The sequence below is a fragment of the Buceros rhinoceros genome, unplaced genomic scaffold (assembly GCF_000710305.1).
Source record: "Buceros rhinoceros silvestris isolate BGI_N320 unplaced genomic scaffold, ASM71030v1 scaffold17974, whole genome shotgun sequence".
NCBI lineage: Eukaryota > Metazoa > Chordata > Aves > Bucerotiformes > Bucerotidae > Buceros > Buceros rhinoceros.
This window is the reverse complement of record NW_010409014.1, coordinates 40,813-46,537: the sequence shown is the minus strand read 5'-3', so window position 1 is coordinate 46,537 and position 5,725 is coordinate 40,813. Positions and strand designations below refer to the sequence as shown.

General features: G+C 39.9%; 1 long non-coding RNA gene across 1 annotated transcript in view; it reads left to right on the top strand.

Annotated features, from left to right (window-relative positions):
* Positions 1 to 989: 989 nt before the first annotated feature.
* LOC104492521 overlaps positions 990 to 5,725 on the top strand; it is a 45,009-nt gene continuing 40,273 nt past the window's right edge. Inside the window, exons 1-2 of the long non-coding RNA XR_727789.1 lie at positions 990 to 1,246; positions 3,066 to 3,182. This is a non-coding gene — a long non-coding RNA (uncharacterized LOC104492521). The remainder of the gene's footprint in view (positions 1,247 to 3,065; positions 3,183 to 5,725) is intronic.

The window sequence follows — 5,725 nt, the reverse complement described above, 5'->3', positions numbered from 1 at the left end:
GTGAGGATAATCTGTCTCACCTTTTAAAATGTTAAAGGTCAGCTGCACTTGAGGAAGCCCCAGGTTGGCAGTGACTCCTAGAAAATGTTCTCAGCTCTTTCCTGACAATTAGCCTCTCCAAAACCTGCGGGCTTTTCTTTTCTTCCCTCAGGCTTCTAAGATCCCAGTGTAGTCGGAAGCGCTGCAGAAAGCCCTGGGCGGGTGCCTACCACCGTGTCCCCCGTGGCGTATTCCTTATTGAAGAATGTAAGGTGGGTGGGTGGGGTCTTGCTTTTGAGCCAGTGTGTGCCCCATTAGTCCACGTCCCTTCGAGACAGCTGATGGTACATTTGTTTCTTTCCTACTCCTTTTCTTTTTTCTGAGGTGCTTTTATTCTCTTGGTTAGAAGGCATGAAGTGCGTTAGTCTGAAGGGTGAACTCAGTCACCTACGTAGCTGTTACGCCCACAATAAAAATGAATTATTGAATGAGAACTGAATTTCTCTATGTTTATTAGGTAAAATGAGTTTTCATAATGATATCGTGTGGCCAGAATACAATTATTTTTCTCATTTATATGCCAGTCACTGACAAAAGAATTAGTTATTTTGCAGTTTACTTTTAGGTGTGAAGATTTTTACTCCATGATTAACGCTACTAAAAAGTTTGTAATGTAGTTTCAGGCTGTATAAACTTACCTAATCACTGATAGCATTTAACTGGTTTAGAATGGGTTTGAAATGGTCGTGTACTGTGAAAGTTGTCAGACAATTGATGATCGCATTAGGCTGCTAAGAGATTTCGTGGCAAAATAAATGAGTGCTTATGTAAAATTACCTGCTTGTGCAGCATGTGTTAGTGTGTGCGTATGCGCGCGCACGTTTGTACGCTGGAGTTGATGAGCCTCTGGCAGGGAGCTTTGCAGAAGCTGCAAGTATTTTTAGTGGAAATGAAATCTCAGTTCAGTTCTGCAGCATGTGACTTCCTATTTCTGTAAGTTACTTCCAAGGGACTTCCTCTGTTAAATCGGCTTGTCTCTAGAGATTTCATCGGGAGCCGGAGCGTGGTCCGCTTTGTCCTGTGCCTGTGACAGCGTTCTCCGAGAGCTTTCTTTTGAGTATTTTATTTTGATTTTGTTCTGTCTCCAGCATGCAAGGATCTAGTGGCTGCTACCCGTGATCGGAAGCTGAATACGTTTATACAAGTCTCAGTGGTGCATCCAGCAGAGCACATTTTGACGAGGTATTCAAGCACTGAAATCGTGGAGGTGAGAGTCTTTCTTGTTCAATTAACGTGTTGATTAATGAATTCCTCATTTCTTCCTTAGACAGCGAATGAGAAATAGAACAAGTTAGTGCATAGTCTTAGGTAAGACAAGCATGCTCTGGCAGTTAGTGAAGCATACCTAAGAGTGTTCTGTAGTTCTTGGCATGTAACCAGGATAAACGGTTAGGAATGAACTCAGCTTTTCACAAAAGCGCTGTTGTTCCAAGCAGAGGCATGGAGAGTACTCCGGTGCTCCAGACATAGGTGTAGAATCGAACAGGGAATGGTTGCTCTCATGAAAGGATAAGGCAATGTGAAGTAAAACCAAATTAAGAGTACAGTGAGTTTGTAAAATGTTCTTAAATTTCAGAGGAACATAGGTGTTTTGTATGGTCTGTTTCTTGTTCTGTTTTTTCCATTTGAAAGTTGATGCTTTTGCATAATTAAGGAAAAGAGTGTGTGTAATGTCTGTGTCTTTACATGAAGTAATAATTAGTAACTTGCATCACATATGACCTGCAGAAGTTGTCTGAGGCTGCTTTGCCCTGTAAACATCAGTGTCAGAAACAGCAAAAATAGCTCACAGAGGTAATTAGGTGTGGGCAGTCAATGTAGGTGTAACTTGCTTAACTTAGTGGAGTGACTCTTTAAGAACAGGGATGTCTTACTGTAAACACACACACGGTTTTGCAAAAGGTTTGTTTTAACTGTTAAATACAGCGAGCGTGTTTCTTGAGCTCCTTGTGTGATCAGTTTCAACCAACTACTGATCAAACTGTTATGGTTTCTGCCCTCAACTGTCCTGAAACTGGTTAGTTCAAATGCCTTCTATCTGATCAGGATGTTTCATTGCCGACTATCTGGAATGATGTGCAGAAGATGGAATATACATACATTTTTGATGTTTTCCTTAAGAAAAGTTGATGCATTTCCTAACACAAGTCCTAGATCTGAAATAAATCCTTGAATTTGTTGTGTCAAGCTTCTCGGTTTCATAGTTAAGCATAGGAGAGAGGAGAAGGCGGCAGCACAAAAAAGTTGTTTTTTTTTTAAGAGAAGTTAGATTTCTCATTCAAACGCCTTTATTTTACTAAATAGAAAATTATAGGGTACTGGTAATCTTTGGAAATTAAGTATAATTAAACATGAAGAAATTATAAACAACATTTTATGTGATTCATTTAATTGTTTGTATATCTGAAGCTATGGTGTAGTTGCTTCTGTGTACAGCTTTTAGATACCATCATGTTACAAGGGAACACAGGAATGTTACTTTACTCCACTACTGCCTGAAGAGGAGTTTTGTAATCCCCTCCTCACAAATTGGTATCCTTGCTGTAATACAGGGAGCCTCTATAGCATTTCTTATAGATGTGTTACTGTGACATATTGTGTATATGTGTTAAGTTCTCTCCTTTTTTGTGTGAGTGTACAAGTTGTATATTCATTTAAATTAATATGAAATTGCCGTACTTTCAGGAAGTATTGTGGGAGAAAGAAAGGGATTGTTTACCACAGGTTGTATTCCAGATACAGGTACCTGCTGGCTCAGCTGTTCAAGGGCTTGTTGCTAGGCTCTGTTTCAGAAGCACTTAATATCTTTTCCAGTTAAAAACTTCCCAGAAAGTTTTCGAATCTTTCCTGACAAAGTTTTCAAGGTGTCTGGTTTTCTGATTGATTGGATAATACTTAGCTGTTCGCCTCCCTCTGCTGTAGAAAGCGAACTGCTTTTAAAGAGCCCACAGCTTCTGGACATCCGTTATGGCACAGTGCACGTTGCGCAGCTCTTACCTGACCAAGCGTTTACTCACGTTACACAGGGTACAAGAGATCCGCTGTTTTTGACTGGTGTGACATTCCCACCGGAATACCCCATCTATGAGGAAACTAAAATAAAACTAACAGTCTACGATGTCAAAGATAAATCTCAAGACACGGTAAGTGCTTTGCCTCATTTCTTCAATAAATCTTACTGAGGATCAGATTTTTTGCTCTGGTGGTCTTTGGCTGTCTTTAGCAACTTTGCAAATTGGGGAAATAGGTTTGTGTAGAGTTGGTTTTGCTCTTCTCATATACCTGAAAAGTACTTTGTCATGTTGAAGCGTAGAGAGCCATGCACTTAAGATGGACCCTTTGCTATTGTCTAATTGGTTGCATGAATCGGCACAGGTGTTCCCAGCAAATAAAGGATCGTGTGCTTTTGGGTGACGAAGAATATATGGAATAGACTGAGATAACACCACTGTGAATAATTTTTCAGAAGTAGGTTTCTGATAATGTTTTTACCTACATGCCCAAACCAGAATGATAACAGAGCCTGTAACCTGACATTTGAGAGAGGTGATCATATTTCATGTTAATCTCTTGTGTGGTGATACCCACAGCTCTCCTGTGGCTGCTGCTGTTATTGATTTGTAAGGGTCCAGGATCTTCTGTGTCACCGCTAAAGATGAATCACTTTGGGTTCTAGCATTGTGCATTTTTGGTTACACTATCAGCTTGTGATGCTGAGAAACAGTTACTCACCTGAGATGATGTATGGAGGTCAGTAGGACTACTTGAGTGATTTAACTGCCAAGTGTAGATTTGAGTGCTGTTTTCTGTGCTCCAGGTGATCTAAGATGGCCTGACAGAGCTGGAAGATATCACAGGGCCTATGGGAGAACCGTGGTTTTCTTCTGTGGCAGCTGGAGTCCAGCTGATAGTTTTCTCTTGGGCTTCAAAAATGGCCCTCGACAGCTGTATTTAATTAGCTGAATTGTTCTTTACATATCTGTAATTGTCCCCCAGTATGAGTAAAGACCATGCAAGCTCTTGCCATGGCCAATGCGTTCATTATCCGTAAGAAGGAAATTAAAGGCAGAACTTACAACTTGAGACTGTCTTTGAACTGCTCACATAAGTAAAGTTTTAAGTTTAGAGGACTTCTAATTCTTTTTCAGGCAAAAAATAGTTGATGTTTATTTCAATTTTGGACCTTTGTGAGTAAATGGGTTGAATCTGTCTTCTTACCGAGTCTTTAATGGGAATGTGTGAAATATTTTAGACAGAATCTGGATTTCTTTCTGTTTATAGACTTAAGGTATTTTCTTCTCAAAGAATAACCAGGGTCACATATTTTCACCGTCACATTTTTAGTTATGGTTTAGACTACAGTGTCTGAAAATGAGACCTGCTCTTTGTTCAGCAGAGTTGTCATCTGTGGACAGATAACAGAAATTGAGTGAAAGGGGTTTGATTTTGTTCGTTCCCTTCCAGTTTCTATTGTGACTGACAGATGATGGAGAATAATATCCTATGTGGAAGCGAAAAGATTCACAGAGCTGGCTCTGTACTACCTCTTTTCTAGTTGCAGATCTATATTTCTAGTTATACAGGACAAGATACAACCTAGAGAATGAATTTAATTTGACAAGTTATTGCAAACTTTTAAAGATTTCTTATAACTGCTCCTAAAGTTGTAGTACAGGACTGGAGTCTCTCCCAGAGAATCCCTTTAATGTAGCTTCTAAGTCACAAGAGAGAATGACTTTCTCTTTTGTCATAGCAGTTATGTGGTTGCTATGTAAAACATTCTCAATCTATAGTTCATAGAACCTTTTTGTAAGGGAAAATGTTAATCCCATCTCTGGTTTCAATATATTTAGGCTTTTATAATATTCAGATATTTTATAAACTGGATGTAGGTAAGAAAATATTAAATAAGCTGTAAGATTTAATTCGAGGTAGACTGCAGCATGTGTGTATGACTCTGGTCCACCCGCACTGCAACATAATTTGTGGCAATGTTTGAACTTCTGCTTACATCCCAGAATACCAGTGACGACAAAACTAATGACTTGACTTTCTCTCCTAAAACTGGAAGCCATCGCACTTTTCTATTAAGTCAGGTGACTTTTTTGAGGTGTATATAGATGCAAAAAAGTCAGGTTTAATTGAGCTATAGCGATATCGTTACCAGCTTAGCTGCAGCTGCCTAGACCTCCATGCTTGCTTCATGACCCAAGCAGTGGGTTGTGTTTGTGTTCCAAGTGCTGTGGCCTGACGCTTTGGACTAGTCAGGCAACAAGAAAGCTGGCTTTCTTGTTCCTCAAAACCTGCTGCTGTAACTTACAGCCACAACCCGTAGCGCCACCATTCCTCCAAACAAGACAGGTACTCTGCTTGGGGCTGGAGAGGAAACCAGGGCTGTCAGGTTTCCTCTGCTCTTCTAGGCTGTGCTTCCAGACCAGTCACCAGCTCATACAAGTGGGCATTTATGGCAGAATAAACCTTGGATCTGACTGCAGAATATTTTGCAGGAATTGGGCAAAAAGCTACAGTGATAAGAATTCCCACCGTATCAGAGCCGTACTACTGGTTTCTTCAGTTAACCAGTTCCAGAAGCTATTATCACTCATCACGAATCTATACTTACTCTTCTCTTATTTCTCTTGTAATTAAGATGATAATTAAGAAGTAAATTCTGTGCATTAAACTC